At 42.3% G+C, this 23,351-nt stretch overlaps 1 protein-coding gene across 4 annotated transcripts in view; it reads right to left on the bottom strand.

The window, feature by feature from the left end:
* The window catches only part of PRKCD (protein kinase C delta), a 2,080,121-nt gene that overhangs the window by 1,936,512 nt on the left and 120,258 nt on the right, over window positions 1-23,351 (bottom strand). For all 4 annotated transcript variants that reach the window (XM_044078172.1, XM_044078174.1, XM_044078171.1 and 1 more), the window contains exon 2: window positions 3,452-3,561. The gene's annotated coding sequence lies outside the window, so the exon portion shown is untranslated. The remainder of the gene's footprint in view (window positions 1-3,451; window positions 3,562-23,351) is intronic.

The following is a 23,351-nucleotide window of genomic DNA, read 5'->3' on the forward strand; positions in this document are numbered from 1 at the left end:
GTATGACCAGACTGACTTGGGGCCATACAACTAATGAGCAGTTATTACTTGTAATCACAGGAGCATCAGGGCTACCACTACAGCATCATTCCACTCAAGGTATGTTCATTTTAGATTTTCCTTGGCAAACTGTTAGAGGTTTAACTACACTGGGCTGCAGGTGTTGGTGAAGGATGTCATACACTTGCATATGCTTATGTGTTTGCACAAGTGTTTTGCTGTCAGGGTCATATACCATGGAAATAGGCATGCCTGATGTTGAAAGCATGTAACAGAGAGAAGACAATGGCAACTTCATTCAGCACAGTTGGACATCATGTTGGCAGTAGTAGACGTGGGTAATATGACAGCCATATCCCTTCCCTCTTCCATGGATACAGTTCCTGTGCAACTCCCCTCTGAGGCCTAGGATGCCACAGAAGGACAAAAGCTGTCTGACACATGAGTACAAGGAATGCCCTCTTCTCCAGAAGCAGAGTCATCCTTGATTGCTGCCAGATGCACTAAGAGTGAGGAGGGCAGCAGGAGTCAGTGTACTGGTGGCCAGCAATGCCATGGGTACTGACTCCCTCTGGAGCAGAGTGTCTCCATTGTTACTACACTGTGCATGTGCAGGGTGATTCTACTGGGACAGACAGAGACCAATGCAGCCACAGCAGAATTGGTCAGGATGTTATGTGGTCTTGAAGATGACCTGTGAGAAGGTGTGGCCTACCTATGCAGCATAATGAAAAGCCACTGCAAGAAGCTGTATGGTACAGAATGTCCTTGTGTAGCCACCCACTGTGAACAGTACCATTCTCATGGCCAGTCTTCCTCCACTTTTGGCGAGGAAGCCCAACATCCCATAGCACCACCACCTACAAGCCTCCATCTAGTGTCGATGGTACTGCAGAATACAATGGATGCAGACAAAAAGTGTTCATGCTGAGACTTCTTATAGCACATCACTTCATTCCTGCTTATAGAGCACTCCATCCTCTGTGCAAGCTGTGGATCATGCAAGTGACATTCCCCAGAGAAGGTGCCTCCATGGACAGAGGTGTAAATGGTGAGTGCACATATCTTCTACAGGTGCCCTAGACCTGTCTTGTCCAGACCAGTACTGTATCTTCTGCAGAAGCTGTGTTCACACACACACACACACACACACACACACACACACACACACACACACACACACACACACACACCCATTAGCATCATTCACCTCAGTCCAGTTACACCACACGAGACACCACTCCCTCCATGAGGTCTCTTCCTCGCTCCCCACACTCACCCACCCAAGATACATATACACACCCTCAGCATTACCCCACAACCCCAACCCTACCCCCATAACACAGACACAGACACATACTTGCTGACAGCTGTCAACATGGCCCTCCCCACCTGTTAATATGATAACAACCATGCCCTACCCGTAATACTCTCCTATCTGGCTAATCTGTGTCTGATGCACAATGTGGTAAATCCATGCACAGTACAGCATAGCCTGGTTGTATTATTGTATGCATCACTGCTACTGTTGTACGTTATGTTTAATTTGATCCATAACTGTGAACCAGGCACTACCTCTTAGCTAGTGCCCTGGCGTACTGTGCCCATGTCCCACCTCATATGATCATCACTTGCAGCTGACTCATCAAGCACCTTCTCCATCACGAACTCCAGTACTTCCTCTTCCTGAATGTCTCTCCCCTGTTGTGTGCATACCAACATTCTGTGTGTCAGTGCATACACCAAGTATTTTAGCACACACCAAGTATTTTGCTGTTTGTTTTGGGACTGTACTGCAAAGCATCACTGAAGATATCTAGACAGGAGAAGCAGGCCTTCAACAATCTGAACATGCATTCAGCAAGGATTTGAATCAATGACAAGGCATTGTTGTATGCATTTACCTGTCATGGTCTATGGGTTTACTACTCATGTCATGAGACAAGGTTGTAAGGTATATCCAGCACTGCCAGTAAGATGGACCTGTAGAAAAATCACACTGTCCAAATAGCTGATACCAGTCACATGTGCCAGATGTGTGAATTGTTGGCACTGCCCGGGTAACCTGCTGACACTCTATATTATACCTGTGCGTTGCAAACCACCTGACAGTTTTTGGAGTGGAATCCCTTAAGGTTGATATACTAATGTCCCTATTCCACAGTTGGGGCCTTAATGGTAATTTGGGTGCAGTCAATAGCTCCCAGTGTTGCATGGAATGGACTGTGTCATAAAATGTCAACATGGTGTTGCTTCTCTCCTCTGTGGTGCAGGGAAACCATATCTGCTTCTCCACATGCTGAAGCACTGCATCAAGAACCTTGTGCAGTATCTTTCAGGCAGATGCCTGAGATGCATTCACAATGTCCACCCTTGATCACTAGAAGGTCCATGTAGCCAAAATTCTCAAAGCCACACATACCTTTGTTTCCACAGGGAGGGGTACTCCATGCACACCACAAGCCTGCATAGGAGAACGACACATCTTAACTACTTCCTGGAAGGTGACTTTGTCTACACAGTAGCAGGCCACTACTTCTGTGGCATCGAGGGCATGGAGTGTTAGGCATGGATTGGGGGCTCGGCCATGCACTGAGCGATGATGCACACTTCCGTAGTTACTAGCTGCAAGAATGGTCTCATGCATATCTACTAAAGTGGCAGCTATCCCAAACATTTTTTTTTTTTTTATTTCTGTCTGGTAACTTCAGGATTATACTGCAATCAGTATATATCCAGTTGTTGTATCTTGTCACATAAAATTCGCACAATTCTGAATGACACCACCCTATTGTTTACCTTCATTTTCAATTGCCATGACCCTTATTTTAATAATGTCCATGTCATTAAATGATCACTTGCACAGCATCCCTCCTTCCAACATCTAGTCCCCTGTCACAGAAATTTGCCTTCTATAATGAGGTATTTCTTTCTGAATTCCAGTGCAGATCTTTTCTTTAAAAACAATCATGTTTTAAGTTCATGATTTTTTTTAAATACTTTTATTCGCACTTTTAAACATGGCTTTTTTCTGACATGTTAAATATTAAATGGTGAGGCATACGATTCTTTTTAATCATAACAACACGGTATTCCATCTGAACAAAACTAATTATGCTTTTATCCTCTATGCACAAGCATCCCATTAATGACTTACAATGCCACAGAGGACATCATGAAAAACTCAATAAAAACCGTCCCTACACAATTCAAGTATGTAAAATGTATCACAGGTTGTATTAATGAGATATAATTATCTCACGTGAGACTAAAGTCAATTGAAGATATTTACCTTAATTACAACTGATTACTGCAACTGTTTCTTTCCACTTAATGCTAGGCTTTAACCTCTGTCATCCAGCAAAACATTTTTTTCTAGCCATTTAAAGGTAAGCTTCTACAATGAACTATAAGTCCAGTGGCATGCACATTTACATAAGTCAGTACTCACCAATGAATGCCACTGTTTCTTGAGTACAAAATCTACAGTTCTTTGTCTTGTCTAAGACCATGCAGTACAGTTAGAGGCTGGTGTGCTGCCAACAGAAGGAACATTAAAGGCTGAAAAAGAGACCATGAAAAGAAAAAAAAGCATAGGTACATAAGTGCCAGGTCAACTTATATGCCAAACATACAGAAGAAACCATTCACTGTATCTTTTTAAGTCAGAATTAGCAAACATCACTGAATATGCCAGCCACATAAACAGCACATTGTCTATTAGCTTCACTATTAAAAATAAGTAAAAGAAAAAATTCCAGCTAATTTATCAGCTTGATGCCCCCTCATATGAAAAAAAAAATTTGCTATTTTGCTCTGTTAACCAAGTTCTAAAATGGTTTTGAACTTGCAGGAAATTACCAAGAGAGAAAAATACACACACGTGACAAGATGTCTGATGATTAGACGTACATTTAAAATAGGGCAGCTATAACTTAAGTTTTTCTGTTCAACATAATTTATATAGTATGAGTCTGTATGATTATTTAGCAGCATGAACTTACTATTGTATGGCATAAAAAATGAACAGTACAATTTGGAACACTAAAAATGCAGTACTTTCTGGCACATCTCAACACCAGTTTACCATCAAAAAATGGAAATTCCAAAGGTCGGATTTCAAAAAGTCAAATGCATGTTTTGAAAGACTCGCTTAAACAAATTACGTTTTTTCGACTGAAAAACACTGATGTCAGTACTGTAATCACACTTTGTAATCAGCCTTTAAGAAAGTCAGCAGAACCAGAAGTCAAGTAAGCACTGGCGGATCATGTGAAAGCTTCAAAGTACTCATTCGGGTCAATCAAGCAAAATGAACAGTATGACATTGAAAACAAGGTGTTCGAGTATTTAAACAGAAATAATAAAAACTGACTATTTGTTGAACTTTTGATAAAAAAATGTTTTTATATTTTCAACATTTTGATGCTAAACCCTCGGCACCACTTCATTAACCACCCTACATGCAGGCTAGACTGTTGCTTTACTTGGTGAGTCTCCGCAACTTAAAATTTATTCAAGCTCAATCCTGGAAGTTAAAATGTATTCAAGTTTAAAACTAAAAAGAGCTGCAGAAGTACAAAAACACCTCTGTGGGTAAATCAAGTTAAATTACTGGAGGTGTATTTATTGATTTACACTTCCAGTCAAACTTAACTGCTAATACCAGCAACTCTTGTCCAGATCTGAATGTAGCATACATAACGGTATTTAACCAATTGCCTAAATAATAGCTGCAAATCTCAAAATGTTCTACTGTATGGCGCAAAACTTCAGTGGGCTGACTCCTAAGACAGTTGTACAAGTATGGTGAGAGAAACATACCCAGAGCCCTGAAATGAACTGCTGCTGAAGCCTGTGTACAACACAATAAGGTCAAAAGAAGAGGGAGGCCTGGAAGTGAGGGTGGCTACCACAAAATGAAGAAACCTGCTGCTGAGTTGTACTTAAACACAAGGAGTTATGTTCTCCATGCCCAGAATAATCTCCTTTGTTGGCACAACACTGTACATAATGGGTATTTGCAACATGATGAAGAAAGTTAAAAATCAGGTTTCAAGTCATTAAAGGAAAACAATTATTTGAAACCATATATATATATATATATACACATATATATATATATATATATATATACACATATATATATATATATAAACTGAAAGTAGAATTTGTTTCCACAGCAATACGAACACAATGACATTTGAGAATACATTTTGTCTGACATAACCAAATACATGTGATTGTGATTTTGTGTGCAAAACTCAAAACATGTCTTCTAGAGTTCCAGCAGCCTGGTCTATAAACTGGGTTTGGTATTAACAACATGTGCATCATGCAATCTGACATTTGTACACAAATGATACAGTGTTTCACAAACTGTACCTCTACTAATCTTGAAATATTTGTAATAAATGGTAGGCTAACCTGTCTGAAGCAGCAAGATATATAGCTTTCTGAAAGACCATTGACCTACTGAAACCTAATCCACAACTCTCTTCCATGTGATAAATCAGTTCCTAGAAAGTACACAAATTTCTCATCATAATCTGTGTCATCAAGCTATGAGAAGTTCGCATGGTCTTTTTAGAAATCCACAGAACATAATGGAGATAAACGCTTCCAGGCAAGTCCTGTACCAGAAGGAGACATGGGGAATAATGGCACTTAGAATTCCTATGTGCAGTTACTAAGACCATATGAATGGATGCTATACCTCGAGACTGACAACACTGATATGAAGCAATGACTTCTAATCTGCTTTGTCTGATAAGTGGATGCAATAATATTTGGGTTGCTAATAAAACTAGGTCACCAAAGAGCAAAGGAATCACATGATGCTATGGCAAGCATGACCAAATAGGTTTGGTAAAATTACTGATAAATCAGTGGGATGGTCAAGCATGTGAATAATTACATGAAAAAGAGCCAGATTATTCTAAAGCCTCTGCATGTCTTTGAAAGACCATTTTGTCCTACTGAATGGTTTTGCACTCAGAAACGAGTGAGGGTGATGATTTCCTGATGTAGGTGATTGTCTGCATTAGAAAAGACAGGAAAAAATGACAATGTTGCAGAACTTTAAAGTAGAAAGAGCAGACTGCTCCATTTCTTTAGTCTTCGTTGTCACCATTGCATTTATACTTTTTGTCTAGTCTTCTACTACCCAAATAAAGAGCAATGACTTAAAAAAAATTGGGATGTGGTACTATGTAATACAGCCCTCTTGCTACAGAGACTTGGTCCTCACAATCTGGCAGCAGTAAAACTTAATACCCAGAATTCATAAACTGAAAAAATAATAGTCTAATACACACAAACATTCAACAGCCATTTCTGGGAACCAGTATAATACTGCATTACACCTACAAACAGATTTCAGGCAAGCTGTAGTGAGGCTACATTTTTTTCTGTAACTTGCACTGAAATAAATTATTTTAATATATCAGGTAACCCTATCAATAAAAAGAAACATACTGAGTTGCTCTGGTAATTTCTACCACCTTCCTATAAAATGAACAGTAAACTCAAATCCAGTCTCTTCCTAAACAGAAGTTAACAATTTCAGTGTCTATAAAGCATACACTCACAGATTCACTCTCCAAAACTTGGAGCAAAATAATTTAACCACTAAAGATTAGTGGGGAGGCATTCCACTGATTACAGTAACAAATTTATTTAGCTTTTTTAATAGACACTTATTTGGGATGGTCTAATCAAGAAAATAGAGTTTACTGATAGAGTGTATATGTGAATGTAGATTGAGTATGCTTTACATATGCAAAAATATTACTTTCAATAAAAAAATACCTCGGACAAAAGTAGGAACTTAATAGCCTATCATTAAGATGAATTCCCCATATAAATTACTGTAGGATTTTATTCCTTTTGGTCTTCTTGACTATTCATCACCTTTGGGAAGGACATCAAACCATTAATCCCACGGACAGGAGGAAACATCTACAACCATTCCCTAAACTAGTGTCACAACAAAACATATCTAGCCAAAGTATACAAATATAAATTGTGTTTTGTACAACCATGATTGGAGAAACAACCTGTAGTCTTGCTAAATGCCATCCAGTGACTCCTCTAAAATAAATCTGCTGAGGCATAACACACTTGTAGAATGAACTCTAAGATGTCTAAAAATGGGTATATTTGCACAATCATAACAGAAAAGAATGCACTTAAAAAGCTAGGTAACAAGCATTTTCTTAAAATTTGTACAGCTTCAGCTTTGAACAAAAGAAAAAAAAAAAAAGACGCCCAACATTCTAAATGACTCTGTTTTACTAATACAAGCCCGTAACTGTCCATAACGAGCAACAAAAAGCAATCTCCTCTTATGCGAGTTCAGAGTATGTGGTAGTAGAAACCACATTTTCTGATTAAGAGCAATGTCCAACACACTCTCAAGCATAAAAAGGGGATTTGCTGAAAGTAGAACCCTGTCTTTAAGGTAAGATTTACAAAGCCTGACATGCAGAAATCATCTCGACTAAAGTGACAGCTACTAACAAAGCTGTATTCCAAAGGAATCAAATATACCATTTCAAAAGGTTTTCAGTTAGAGATTCCAAGTTATGTCCTTACCATAACGCTCCACCTGTGTTGATTTTCATTCCTCCTCAACTGATGGGTTCGGATCCAAGGTGTAAGATCCGACTCGGCCACCTGTAAAAGCTGGTGGCAATCCAAAACTCTCGAGTTTCCCCCTTACTCACAACACATTCTCTTCATTACCTCAGATCTTGTTTGCAAGCACTAAAGAAAGACCTACTCTTACAACTTGTACATACATGTGTACAATTTGGATAAAGGGAAAGAGACAGACTCAAAGAAGAAGAGGCAATGCCACTTCTGGAGCTGGTAAAGACATAAGGATGTAACCCATCCTATCGCTCTTACAGAATAAACCTAAAAATGGGTGGGGATTGACAGGAGGGGAGTCAAGGAAGAATGAAATCGACAACACAGATGGAACGTTATGCTAAGTACATAACTTTTTTTTATCTGTTGTCGTCAATTTCTCATTCCGTTCTAGACTGATGGGACACAGTCCCCAGCTACTTAGAATCCTCGGTGGATTCAAGGAAGGACATTCCTGAGCACCACTGACCCAAAAGATGCTCTACCTCTGGACACCAAATCCAGCTTATAATGACAGATAAAGGTGTGATGGGAAGCCCAAGTTGCTGCTGAACAAATATCCATGGAAGTTCTTCAGTGGAAAACTTAAGCAGCAGCTACAACTCTGGTAGAATGAGCCCATACTTTCTAAGGCACACTATTCCTTGTTGTAAATAAAGGAGATACAGTCAGTAAGCCATTTAGCTAAAGTGACTTTATATAAGGTGCATCCAATTTCAATCCAGCAAATGATGCAAACAACTGATCTACAAACAAATGATATATTGTTCTGATATCCTTTGTCCTATGATGACAGGAACATAATTGTCTATGCATATCTAGCAGGTGTTGCAAATATTCTCATTTGTTGGAATAGTTCAGAAAAAATACTGGAAGATTAATACATTCATTGATGTTGCCTTGTGATACTACCGTGGGCAAAAAGGATGCATTAGGTCGTAAGGATACTCTATCCTTATGGAAAATGAGATATGGACATTTCATTGACAATGCCTGAATTTCCGAAATTGGGAGAGGTGATGGCAACTGAAAATAAAGTCTTCCAAGATAAAAATTTTAGGTCACATCATGCACAGACTCAAAGGGTAGTAGAATCAAGAACTGCAGTACGAAGTTGAGATCCCATGTTGGCATGGGATCTTTAAAAGGAGGTTTAAGAAGAATTGTGCCATGCAAAAAGGCTTTACACAGTTTATGAGAGGCTAATGAGCGGCCATCAAGTCCATTGTGGAAATTAGAAATTGCTAATTGGACTCTCATTGTTGATCAACTAGCCCCCTGGTTGTAAAGCTGTGTCAAGAACTCTAGCACATGATTAACTGGTGCCAAGAAGGGATCTATATGCTTTTGAATAGTCTGATGTGCAAATCTTTTCCACTTACTAGCATAAAGTTTCCAAATGGATGGCTTAAGGGAAGATAACAAGAAGTGACACACAGGGGGAAGAGTGTCTGGCTATTACTGGAATTGGAGAAACCAAGCTGTCAGCTTGATGCTCAGAAGGTCTGGATGTGTCATGTCCAATGGAGGAGACAGGAGGTCTGGAACTGGATCCAGAATCCAAGGTTGGTAAACTAAATGAGGACTCAGGAGGGAAACCAAATTTGTCAATGCCAAAAGTGGGCAATGAGTACAACTTTGGTCTTCAACCTGGCAGCTCTCTGAAAGAATTTTGGGATTAGGGGAATTGGGGGATATGCGTAAAGTAATCCGGGGGCCAATCATGGAGAACAGCATCCTTCAGTGACTCCCTCTGTGTGTGTGGGGGGGGGGGTCAGGGCAAAATAGCTGCTGCACACTTGTTGTTTGGGGGGATGCAAAGAGGTCACAGCATGGCCAGCCCCATCTGTGGAAAATCTGTTCTGCCACTTTCTGACTGAGGGACTATTCATGTGATAACAGTATACATCTTTTCAGCTTGACTGCTAGCAAGTTGGACTTCACCAGAATATACACTGCTAAGAGAAAGCGGTTGGAAAATATTGCCAACTGCCGCACCCTTAGTGCTTCTCAACATAGTGGATACAATCTGGTTCCTCCTTCTTTGCTGATGTACCAAACCACTGGCATACTGTCCATTTGAACTGCAATTGTTCCTGATGGGAGGGCATCCTGAAAGGCTTGCAACACTAAAAGCACTGCTCTCAACTCTGGAACACCGATATGAAAATTGGCCTCTTCAGGGGATCACATGCCTTGGACTGTCTTTCCCAAGTAATGCCCCCCCCCACTCTAGCTAGAAAGCGACCATGGTCACTATGGCCTTGGGCAGGGAGGGGACAAATGAATGACCTTGTAATAACTGATCTGATTGGATCCACCACATCAGACTTTTCTTGCAAGAGTTTGTAATTTGTATTGGGGTTGATAAGGGTAGTTGAAGACATTGACCACTAAAATGCCAGCATCCATTGGAGAATTCTCACGTGAAACCTGGCTAGCGGAACAAGGGTTATTGATGCGGCCATTGATCCCAGAGTTTGTAGTACTAGGTGAGCCGAGACTGTGGTACTGCAAAGTATCTTGTTGACCTGTGACCTTAAAGTTTGAACTCTGGAAAGGGGAAGAGAGGCTATTGTTGCCTTGTGTCTAGTAGAGCTCCTATGAATTCTAGAATTTGAGTTGGCTCTAGATTTGACTTCTCAGAATTTATGGTTATTCCTAATCTTGTGCAAGCGTGGATGACCTCTTCTTTTCCCATAAAGAGTTGATGGTTGGTCACAGCAGTAATGTGCCAGTCGTCTAAGTATGGAAACACACAGAATCCTTGCAGTCTCAGGTGAGCTGCTACCACTGCCATACATTTGGTGAATACTCTGGGGGCTGTGGTGAAACCAAAGGTCAGTGCTCTGAACTAATAATGACTGACTCCCAGCCGGAAGCATAAAAATCTCCTGGATCGCCTGCTATTTTTATATGATAGTACACATCCTGGAAATCTATTGTGCACATCCAGTCATCCATTTCCAAAAATGGAAGAATGGACTGAACCATGACCAGCTGGAACTATGTCTTTCAAATAAATCTGTTTGGAGTGCTGAGATCCAGAAAGTACAGTTGTGTACACTTTCCATAAATGTAGATGTTTGAGTGTATTCACTGTTGCAGTCCTAACATATGGGTTATCTGGCTCCCGGTAGCCCTCAGTCGGCCCGAATACCAGAGTCCTCGGTATATGATGTCGGCTGTAAAACTGATGTCAGAACGTCAGGTATAAAGGGAGGCGGCCGACACCATTTCCTCAGTTTTTCTTGCCTTAACTGTTAGGAGCCCCCCAAAAGGCTAACCCAGGAAGGAAACACCCTGGAAACATGCCACCCAAAAATAACATATCTAGTCTATGCCTTAAGAAAAAAGGGGGAATGGAGGGTGAGAAACCAGGACTGCAAAAGTGAATACACTCGAACATCTACATTTACGGTAAGTGTACACAACTGTACTAAGTTCATCATGTTTCACTGTTGCAGTCCTAACATATGGGTTGATTCCCAAAGCCCAGGGTAAAAACAAAGGGGGGGGGGAGAAGCTTCACAGATTAAGGGTTAGTAAGGAAGCCTTACAAAACAGCAGAGGCAAAACCAGCCCTGGATTTAAAAAAACAAAAGTAGATTGTAATGCTTTATGAAAGTATGGACAGAAGACCAAGTAGCTGCTTCTAGAATGTCCTTAGCAGGCACACCGATCAAAAAAGTTGCAGAAGTAGAGGCTGCTCTAGTAGAATGGGTCCAAATACCCTGAGGGGGATCCTTCCCATGCTGCAGGTAGGTAACAAAAGTGAATACAATGAGCAATCCATTTGGAGATCTTTGTTTCGAAATAGCTTTACTCTGAGCCCCAGGAGCAAAACTAACCAACAACTGCTCAGACTTCCTAAAGGGTTTAGTCCTGTCTAAGTAAAATCTCAGCTGTCTATGCACATTGAGAGAGTGCAGAATCCTTTACCCTTAATTCTGGAGTTTATTGAAAAAGGTAGGCAAATGAATAGACTGATTAAGGGTCAGACTGGAAACCACCTTAGGCATAAAGGAGGGATTAGTTCTCAGAGAAACACGATCTGAATGAAAAATAATGAAAGGTTCTACTGCAATTAAGGCTTGCAGCTATGAAACCCTTCTGGCAGAAGTAATAGCCAAAAGAAAGGCAGTCTTCAAGGAAAGAAGCTTTAATTCTGCAGTGGCAGCAGGTTCAAAGGGAGGTAGAGTAAGCTTTTCTAGAACAAAATTAAGATCCCAAGCAGGAGAAAGAGTTCTTCTGGGAGGTCTAAGATTGCTAGCTCCACTCAGGAACTGCTTCATCAAGGGGAGAGAAAAAAATTGGTTGCTCAAAAGAAGAATGAGTAGAAATTGCTGAAGCATGAATCTTGATTGAAGAAAAGGAAAGCCCACCATTAAGCAAACCTGCTAGATAATCAAGAATGAGGAAAAGAAAAGGATAAGAGTCTTCTCCCCCTAGCCTGCATCCAAGAGCAAAATCTCTTCCATTTATCTGCATAGGATTTCTTGGTGCTAGGCCTCCTGGCCTCATGAAGAACTTCAACCACCTGCTGGGAAAGATTTAAAGTATTAGCCTGGCAGTTAAATGCAGAGTTTGAAGATGAGGATGAAGAAATTTTCCCCCCTCCTGAACCAACAGATCTGGTACTGGGGGAAGATGCCAAGGCTAAGCTTGAGAAAGGCTGCGAAGAAGGGGGTACCAATGCTGCCTGGGCCAATCTGGTGCTATAAGAATAGCCTTTGGTTTTTCGTCCCTTACCTTTAGCAACACTCTGGGAAGAAGAGGCAGAGGAGGGAAGGCATAAATTGAGAGTTGTGTCCATGGGAAGGACAAAGCGTCAACTTTCCAAGCTTTGTTGTGAAACTCCCTGGTGCAGAAGGTTGGATGGAGATGATTGGTGTGAGAAGAGAAAAGACCCACCTGTGTGGTGCCCCAATGCTGAGTGATGCCCCAATACTGAGTGATGCAATGGAAAATGATCTTGTTCAGTTGCCACTCATGAAGATCCAGAACATGTCTGCTCAATTGATCCGCCAAGGAGTTTAGTCTCACTGGAAGGTACTGGGCTATTAGATGTATGCCCATGGAAGCTGCTAAGGACCATAATCTCATGCTGAGTCTGCACAAAGTGTAAGACTGAGTCTCTCCCTGCTTGTTGATATACCACATGACTGTGGTATTGTCTGTCCTGATCAGAAAGGGTCCCATGGTAGAGTAGGTCCTTGAAAGACAGCAAGGCCTGCTGCACTGCCATCACTTCCTTTAAGATTATGTTCAGATGAATCTGTTGTGTACTCCAAGTCCCTTGTATGCCCCTGCCTTCCAGATGTGCCCCCCATGCATAATCTGAGGTTTCTGTGGCGAGAGTCTGGCTGGCAGGTGGTGGGCAGAAAGGCAGACCCTTGTTCTGAGAACAGGCTGTCGCCCACCAGAAAAATTCCATTTGAAGACATGGAATAAGGGGAAGAATCAAGTCTAAGTTCTGTGTGTGTTGACACCAAAGGTTCTTGAGGTACCACTGAAGTTTTCTCATATGCAGCCTTGGGATCATCAGGATACATGAAGCCATGAACCTCAGTGCTTGCAGGAAATGCCTTGCAGAGAGCTGGGTCATGCTTGCTAAGTTCTTGAAATAAGCCGAAAGATTTTCTTGTTTGTCTTGAGGGAGGAATACCATCTGGGTGGCTGTATTCAGACTCGCTCCCAGGAAAACAATCTTCCTTGTAGGAACCAACTTTGACTTCTTTACGTTGAGTGTGTAACCCAAGGAAGTGAGAATGTTCTTCACAAAGTCCAAATCCTTTTTTTTTTTTTTTTTTTTTTTTTTTTTTTTAACTGTTCTGGGGAGTTTGCTTGAATGAGACAGTTGTCAAGGTAAGAATAAATTTAAATGTTTCTTTGCCTGCAAAAAGCAATGGCTGGCGCAAGGCACTTTGTGAAAACTCTGGGAGCAGTAGATAAGCCAAAAGGCAGTGCAGAGAATTAAAAGTGCTGCTCCCCAGCCCTGAAACAAAGAAACTGCCTGCAACTTTCCCTTATTGGGATGTGCAGATAAGCCTCCTTGAGATCCAAAGTTACCAGCCATGAATCCTTGTCCAGCATTGGCAGTAACTGTTGAAGAGTGAGCATCTTGAATTGAGAAATCACCAGAAAAATGTTTAGGATAGACAGATCCAGAATAGGGAGCCAGTTGCCCCCTTTTCTGGGTACCAGGAAAAGTCTTGAATAAAAACCTAGGCCTGCCTGATCTGCAGGAACTGGCTCTATAGCACCCATAGTCAGTAGAGAAGAAATTTGATTCTCTACCTCTGCCCTGAGAGTTCTGGGAATGTCTGGGTACCTTTGTAGAACAGGGAAGGTATGAAAATAAAACTTGTAACCTTGGTTTACTATGTTGAGCACCCATTTGTCATCTGTGATGGTAGACCATACCTCTGCGAACCTGGTTAACCTTCCCCCAAAGGAAAGCCTGGGCCCGCAGAGGTAGGCACAAGAAGGCTGGAGTCATTGAGAATGCTTGCTTTGGGAAGCTGGCTTAGAACTTCCCAATTTAGCAGAAAAAGAATGCCATTGTTTAGCCCTTGTTTAGCCCTTTGAGGGGCAGAAGCCTGCCCTCTGGAAGATCTGAAACCCCTAGGCCTAGAGCAACCCCACTTGCCAGGATCAGGGAAAGACCAGTTCTTGGAAGGATAATGCCTACTAAACCGAAGAGGCCGAACCTGAAGGAAATCTTTTACGACTTGCATAGATTTCGCCTTATCCTTCAACTTTTTCAGTACCTCCTCAGCCTCGTTACCAAAAAGGTTGTCTCTGTGCAAAGGAACATCCAGCAATTTAAATTTTACAGGTTCAGAAAGAGGCTGTTCCCTAAGCCAATCATGCCTTCTAATAACAGAACCAGTGGCTGCTGCTCTGCAGGAAGCCTCCAAGGTGTCAAAACCACAATGAAGTGAATGCTTATTAACTAGAGTGGCAGAATTTAATAAATCTTGTAAGTATTTGTTCTCTGACATGGAAGGAACATCCCCAAGCTTAGTCTTAATAGCCTTCAAAGTATGCTGCTGATACTTAAGCATGTGAAAAAGACAATTCACAGATCTAATGGCAAGAGTTGCAGAGGTAAAGACATTTTTACCCCACCTGTCCAAGGCCCTAGACTCCTTATCAGAAGGTACAGGGTTTTTAGTAATAGTAGCCTTAACACCCTTGGGACCTTGAGAAATAATCTCAGGATCAGCAGTAGGATTTTTAAAAAGAAATTGATGAGAATCAGGAACCCTATAGTACCTATCAGGTTTTCTGGGGGCAGGAGGAACAGAATTAGAGTTAAATAATTTTCCATGAAAACATCATCCACAACTTCCAACACAGGATGTATAGCTCGAGGTTTATGCTGTGGCAAATCCAAAAATTCCCAGATTCTCTTCTTAGACTGAGGAAAATCCTGACTTTCCCATTTAAAATGCTCCCTAAGAGTATTCAAAGCATCCCCAAAGGAAAAATTTTCTGGAGAGGATACAGAAGGGATAGAGTCCTCAGCATCAGAATCCTCAAAGCTAGAAAAAAGTTGAGAATTTCCTTCTTCACCAGCAGAAATACTGGAAACCTCAGAATTTGAGACTGACAAAATATCAGCAGACAATTCCTTAGCTCTCTTGGAAAGGGGGTGAGAGCCCCTAATAAGGGAAAGAAGATAATCAGCCATCTTCACCAACTGGGACTGAGGCACAAGAGGGGAGGCCGATGCCTGCTTGTGGGTAGATTTGCAGCTGGAAGGTTTGTTAGCAATCCAGAGGGACTCTGGAGGCCTAGCAACTGCAGAAGTCTGATCTAAGATATTCAGTCTGGCTCTGGTCTCATGTCGAAGAGGCGTCAGAAGCCAATGCCTGCATAGTGGCTCCGGACCCATCTGAGGCGGCGACAGGTGGAGGGTCTGAAGACAAAATAGCAGCCTACGGCATGGAGGACTCCTTAAAGGTCTCGTCAGAGATCTGCAGACTGCAGGGGCTGCGAAAGCGCCTCACTAACTACCGCTGGGCCGACAACCAATTTCACCGGTGAGTCATCAGCCAATTTAACCCTAAGCCTGTCGCAGTCCTTGTCCTTATGTTTCTTAGGTATATCCGAAGTCGGGGGACCAGAAGATGCCATACCGACGAACTTAGGCCAGACTCCGAAATGCTTATATAAAATTTTAGCTCTACGGCATATGGTACGCGGGTTGAAGGAAGCACAGAGATCACAATTAGGGACGTCGTGCTCAAGGCCCAAACAGGTTATACAATAGGAATGGAAATCACGGTGCGGAATCTGTTTTTCACAGGCAAGACAATTATTAACTTTATCTGACATTCGTTAAAGCAAGAAAAGAGGGTCCCCAACGGGGTACTTATCTGAGGGCATCTTCAACTTGGTAATCAGAATGCAGATAGAAGGTAAACGGCCGACCGGCACTAGTGCAAATTGAATCTGCTTAGGGCTCCACAGCAAGAAAGACTGAGGAAATGGCGTCGGCCACCTCCCTTTATACCAGACGTTCTGACATAAGTTTTACAGCCGAAGGCGGCCGACGTCATATACCGAGAACTCTGGTATTCGGGCCGACTGAGGGCTACCGGGAGCCAGATAACCCATATGTTAGGACTGCAACAGTGAAACACAAAGAACATCTGGTTTCCAGTCCCCTGTTTTCTTTGGCACTAAGTTCTAGATCCTTTCTGGTCTGGGGGGGGGGCTCTTGGATGACTCTTTTGTCTAGTAGCTTTTGTATTTGTATGGCTGTTTGATCCCTCTGATTGGGTGAAACATCAGGGATTTTCCTGGAAATCAGAGGAGAAAGGAAAAATGGAACTGTATACCCTCTGGATATGATCCTCTCCACCCAAGTATCTTTTATCTCTAGCCAGGCTCTCTGGTGCAGGTTCAAATTACCCCTGACAGCCACCAGAAGGGGACAATCCGGCCCCCATTCAGCACTGAAAGGGATTGCCAAAGAAAGATTCTCTGGACCCTGATGCTGCGGGCCTCCGCTGCCACGAGGGTGACATCTACCATTTTAGTTTCCCCTTATTCATCAGGGGGAAGACCCCCACGTGTGTCTTGAAAAGATCCATAGGATTTCTTGAACCACATTTTTTCCACCTCCCCAAAGATTCCTCGACAAGGATCTTTGCGGAGGTGGAAAAATGCACGCCCACAGCAGAATGGGTCTTTCCATCCTTTTCCCACCTGGCCAATGTATCATTTACTAAGACATGCCATCAAAAGAAGCATTGACGAACATAGACTTAAAAGCCTCCATGAAGTCGCACAAGCGCATCCAAGCAAGTCTCCTGACGGTTACGACTGAACCCACTGCCCTTGAGGTTCCTTCTGCCACACTGGAAATAAGTCTCTGGACAAGTTTGATATTGACTGAAGGGCCGCCATTCTGTGAGGTGACGGAGTCCTTCACCTCCTTCGACATGGTTCCTGCAATGGCATCCAAGAGTTCCTTTATCAGATCCCTTTGTAATCTGGTGAAATGTGCCAGGTAGTTAAGGGACCTCAAGGTGAAGGTCCCTGAAGCGTAGACACTGTTGTCTGGTCAGGATAAAACATACAAACATCTGCAGGTTCTGTTCAAGTAGCTTTATTATGTACAAACACATTAGGATTGAGGCTTAATAACTTTAACTTAGATAAACTTACAAACAAACTAGCTATCACACTCGTACATGCTCACTCTCTGGCTGCACACTCAAAATGGCACTGAAGCTAGCACGTGCTGTCCTTGAAATTCTTCTTAAAAAGATACAACACACACACACACACACACAATTCTACATCCTCCCTCTGAGAAATGAGTCATACATTATTGACAACATTAACTGACATCCAATTGACAGAATATAGTTCTTTGACATGCAATTATATAGAACTAAATACACATAGACAATTATGTACAGGTTGCTGTGTATTTCACACTAGGTCTGGAAATACGACCAAAACATGTGACATAGAAATTAGGACTAGTTCTAGCAACTGGGACCATTTCCGCTGAATGTTCAACTTTGGGGCCATCAGGAATAGAAGTAGAAGTTAAGACAGGTTCTGCAACAGGGACATTGTCTGGATTGCTCTGAGATCTAGAGTCTGTATCACAGGAACAATGCTGCAATATCGATTCCGATGCAGGAAGATGATGTCTGGAATTTCTCCTGTACTCCACACCCTCAGATTCCACAGAGTAGGATCTCTGCTTTGCACATATACCTATTACTTGACCAATCCAATCGAAACTTTTCACTGTTTTTATCCTCACTCTCTCTCCTTCTTTCAATGGATGAAGAAACCTGCTCGGTTTATCATAGCTGAACTTCAGCAAAGAGTGCTTTCTGAATAGTTGGGCTCTGATTGTTCTGTTCTTTGCTTTAGACCTCAACAAACTGGAACTGATAGGCAATGTTGTTCTGGTTTGCCCAGATAGAAGTCTCTGAGCAGGTGAGCCAAGTATATCGTCACGGGGTTTGTTTCTGAGACTGTAAATTCAAAAAGGCATTGGTATTGTCATACTTTGGTCTCACTAGTAATTGCCTGGCACTATGTACTGCATGTTCAGGTAGTCCATTTCACTGTACATGTCACTAGTAGTCCAGAATACCCACAAAGTCCCATTCTTTTGCAAATTTCTGAAACAACTGATGGGTAAATTGGGTACCATTGTCAGAAATAACTTTGGGTGGGCTACCATGAACTGAGAAATGACATTTCAACTTGGTGATAAACAGCACTGGACATTAGGTTAGGTAGTAAATCGATCTCAAACCAGTTCAAATAAGAGTCTACCACCACTAAGTAATGCTGATTGTTCCACTCGAATAGATCAGTGGCTACTGTTGACCAAGGTAGTTCAGGAACTTGACTTAGCTGAAGTGGTTCTTTTAGCAAATGCGGTTTAGTACTATTGCATACTGAACAATAACAAAAGTACTTTATCAATATCTTTTGCTAGAGAAGGCCAAAATACTAGTCCTCTCACCCTTCTTTTGGTAGATTCAGAACCTGGGTGACCACGATGCAAAATGTGGATACATTCACATTGTAAGGAAACAGGAACAACAATTTTAGGACCTTTGAAAATAATGCCATCTTCCATCAACATCTCATCTCTGTAAGGAAAATAAGTTTGCACTTCAGGTGGTACACTAGATTGCTTTGACATCCATCCAGCATTAATAAAGTAGGTGAGCTTTTGTAAAACTGGATCAGTCTTTGTATGATGGCTCAGCTCATCAAGTCTCGTGGTAGAAAAATTACGGACTTCCATGACATCAAAGTTAAATTCTCTGCATTAAGCTGTTCCATTGTATTTCTAGGTGATCTGGATAAGGTATCAGCCAGACAAAGAAATATGCCTTTTGTACAGACCATCTTGAAGTTGTACTTTTGCAATCAGAGCATCATTCTTTGTTATCTCACTGGAGCTGAATGCATAAGCTTCTTTAAAACAGTGACTAGAGGTTGGTAATCCGTTTCAATCTGAACAGCTCAACCATAACTATATTCATGAAATTTTGAACATGCAAACACTATTGCCAAAAGTTCTTTCTCAATTTGAACATATTGCATTTCAGCTTGGGTAAGAGCTCTAGATGCACAGGCTACTGGTCTGCCCTCTTGAAGAATAAAGTACAGTTTTGTACCTACCATAAATGTAGATGTTCGAGTGTTCACCCTGCTGCAGTCATCACACTTGGGTTATCCTGTCATCAGGCGGTCCCGCAGTCGGACGGAATTCCAAAGTCTTGATCCGGCATCGGTTGCTGTCGCCTCTTCCCTGACGTCAGTGCGCCAGGGGTATATATAATGCAACCGATGCCATTTTCTTCAGTTTTTCTTGCCCCAGATGTCAGGTGCCCCCAAAAAGGTGGTCAGAGTTAGTACCAAATGGAGTGAACACTGCACAAATACAAAATCCCTTCAGCTATAAGCAAATACATCAGTAAGGCATAGAAGAGATTTTGCCAGTAGATCAGAGGGGATGGAGGGAGGGTAACCTGGACTGCAGCGGGGTGAACACTCAAACATCTACATTTATGGTAGGTACAAAACTGTACTATGTTCATTGTGTTACCCTGCTGCAGTCATCAGACTTGGGTTGAATCCCAAAGCTAAGGTAGGGGGGAGGTATCATAGAGGGTTTGTGGAGGCAATAAGGCCCTGCAGAACTGCAGTGGCGAAGCCTGCCCTGGACTTAGAGTAAAGAGGTAAGTGACGGTGTTTGGTAAAGTGTATACTGAACTCCAAGTTGCAGCTTCTAAAATTTCCTTGGTTGGAACCCCCCTGAGAAAGGCTGTAGAGGCAGCTATTGCCCTGGTAGAGTGGGATCTAATGGTAGCAGGAACTGGTTTCCCATGATGAGTATAGCAGAAATGTATGCAATGACCTATCCATTTAGAAATGGTTTGCTTAGATATAGCCTACCCTTGAGAAGCTGTAGCATAGGATACAAAGAGCTGGTCAGTTTTTCTGAAAGCCTTAGTTTTGTCCAAGTAGTAATGAAGCCGCCTGTGAATGTCCAAGGAATGCAGGAGTCTCTCACCTTTGTTCTGTGGGTTGAGGAAGAAGGTGGGTAAGTGGATGGTTTGATTTAAAGCTACACTGGAAACCACCTTAGGCATAAAGGAAGGATTAGTTCATAGAGAAACTCTGTCTTGATGAAAAATGAGGAAAGGTTCCACTGCCATTAGTGCCTGTAGCTCTGAGACTCTCCTAGCTGAAGTTATTGCTAGGAGCAGGGCAGTCTTCCATGATCGAAACTGAAGACCTGCAGAGAAAGCTGGTTCAAAGGGAGGTAGTGTTAGTTTTTCCAGAACAAGGTTGAGGTCCCATGTTGGTGTAGGAGCTCTCCTAGGTGGTCTAATGTTTTTTGCCCCTCTGAGGAACTGCCTTAGAAGAGGATGTGAAAATAAAGGTGGATCCGTGTTGTAGTGAGCTGAAATAGCTGAAGCATGGATTTTAATTGAGGAAAAGGAAAGTCCTTTGTGCAACATCTCAGCTAAATACTGTAGAATGTGAGGCATGTGAAGCTGAATTGTGTCTTGGCCTTTAGCTTGGTTCCAAGCACAAAACCTTTTCCATTTGTCCAAATAAGCCTTCCTGGTGCTTGGCCTCCTGGCTTCCAGAATAACATCCAGAACTGCTTGTGAAAGAGGAGCTGGTTGGATGTTTAGTTGATTTGTCATGCAGCCAGATTTAAAGTTTTGAGCTGGCTGTGAAGAATCTGTTTGTTTTGTTGTGTGAGCAAATGGGGTATTTGAGGCAATATCCATGGTGGGCTGTGGGCCATATTTTTCAATAGCGGGTACCAGTGCTGGCGTGGCCAGTCTGGGGCTATGAGAATCAGTCGTGGTCTCTCCTTTTTGACCTTCAAAAGAACCTTTGTGAGGAGAGGTAATGGAGGGAAGGCATATGCTGTCAGGTTTTTCCAACTGAAAGAGAGAGTCCACGTTCCAGGCTTGATGGTGGAATGTCCTTGTACAAAATTTTGTCAGTTGGTAGTTTTGAGGACTGGCAAACAGGTCTATGTTTGGAAGGCCCCATTTTTGAGTTATCATTGCAAATATTTGTGGATCTACTTTCCACTCGTGGGGATCTTTGATGTTTCTGCTGAGGTCATCTGCCAATGTGTTCTTCTGTCCTGGCAGGAATTGAGCTTGTAACTGGACTTGGTAGGCCAGAGCTGTGTTCCATAAGATCATTGCTTGCCTGCATAGAGGGTAGGAATGTGTACCCCCTTGTTTGTTTATGTACCACATTACTGTGGTGTTGTCCGTCTTTATTGCAAGTTGTCCTGGATGTAATAAATCCTTGAAGGCTGTCAGAGCTTTCTGTACAGCTAGCATCTCTTTTTGATTTATGTGCAGATTTCTTTGATCTGCAGTCCATAGGCCTTGAATGCATTGTCTTGCCATGTGTGCCCCCCAGGCATAGTCTGAAGCCTCTGTTGTGATAGTCTGCCTGGTTGGGGGCAAGGTGAAAGGCTGACCCTTGTTGAAGTGACATGCCTGTGACCACCACAGAAATTCCTGTTGTAGGCAGGGAATGAGAGATATCATTGTGTCCAAGCTGTGGTTGTGTTGAGACCATACGCTTTTTAGGTACCACTGTAATTTCCTCATATGCAGCTTTGCAAATGGTATTATTAGTATGCAAGATGCCTTGAAGCCCAAAGCCTGCAGAATTTTTCTTGCAGTTAATTGGATCTTTGTTGCCATTGTCTTGAAATATTGAGTCAGTTGTAGTTGCTTGTCTGGCGTAAGATAAGCCTTCTGGGCCATTGTATTCAAGCTGGCACCCAGGAATGTCATTTTTGTGAGGGTGCTAGTTTTGACTTCTTTTCATTTACTGTGTACCCCAGGTAGTTTAGTAGATGCTTTACAAAGGCTAAATGATGTAAGAGAATGTCTTTGCTTTCTGCTTGGATGAGGCAGTCGTCCAGGTATGGATATATTTGAATTCTTCTTTTTCTGCAGTATGCAATTACTGGTGCCAGGCATTTTGTGAAAACTCTGGGCGCAGTAGATAAGCCAAAGGGCAGTGCAGAGAATTGGTAATGGGTTGAACCTGCAATGAAACAGAGGTATCTTCTGCAACTTTGTCTGATAGGGACATGCAGGTATGCCTCCTTGAGGTCCAACGTTACTAGCCATGCTTCCTTGCCCAACATGGGAAGTAGCTGCTGTAGTGTTAGCATCTTGAATTTGGGTACTTGTAAGTAAGTGTTTAGAATTGAAAGGTCCAGAATTGGTCTCCAGGCATTGTCCTTTCTGGGCACTAGAAAGAGTCTTGAGTAAAATCCTTGGCCTTGCTCTCAAGTAGGTACCAGTTGAATGGCTCTCATGTCCATGAGAGCTGTAATTTGTTTTTGTGCCTCTGCCCATTGATTTTGTGGCAGGTTTGGCATTCCTGTTTTCATTGGCAAGGTGTGAAAGTGGAATCTGTATCCTCGTAAAATTATGTCTAGGACCCATTTGTCCTTTGTGACTATCTGCCAGTTGTCTGCAAAAAGTGCGAGTTTTCCCCCCAAGGGGGCTGCCAAGAGAGTATTGCTTGGCCAGATGATGTGCAAGTCATTGAGTTTGCCTTCTGGTGGATTGAGACCTGTGTTCTCCTCCCTTCTGTGTTGTAGTGCCCCCACTGGCGAGGTTTATACTGGGCTTGTGGTTGTCCTCTGCCCCTTGGGCATCTGTATTTACCCCTCTGCGGTCTGTCAGTGGCTGGAAAGGACCAATTTTTTGTTGGCCAGTTTCTTAAGTGAGGGGATTGTACTTGTAGGAAATCTTTGACTGTCTGCATAGATTTTGCCTTATCTTCCATTTTCTTTAAAACATCTTCTGCGTTAACTCCAAAAAGAACATCCTGCTGTAAGGGAGCATCTAGTAGTTTTGCTTTAACATGATCAGGCAGAGTTTGTTCCTTTAACCAAGCATGCCTATGTATAACAGATCCAGTGACAGCTGCTCTGCAGGAGGCCTCCAAAGAATCAAACCCACATTGTAAGGTATGTTTGCCCACCTGCTCAGTGGCGTGCAACAGATCCTGTACTTCTTTCAATTCAGATTGTTGAGGGATAGTGGTTATTCTTTGCTTTAACCGAGAGATTAGAAATTGCTGATACTTAAGCATATGAAATTGACAATTCAGTGCCCTCATAGCTAGTG

Source organism: Protopterus annectens, chromosome 7.part0, assembly GCF_019279795.1.
Source record: "Protopterus annectens isolate FY-2018-M chromosome 7.part0, PAN1.0, whole genome shotgun sequence".
Lineage (NCBI taxonomy): Eukaryota > Metazoa > Chordata > Ceratodontiformes > Protopteridae > Protopterus > Protopterus annectens.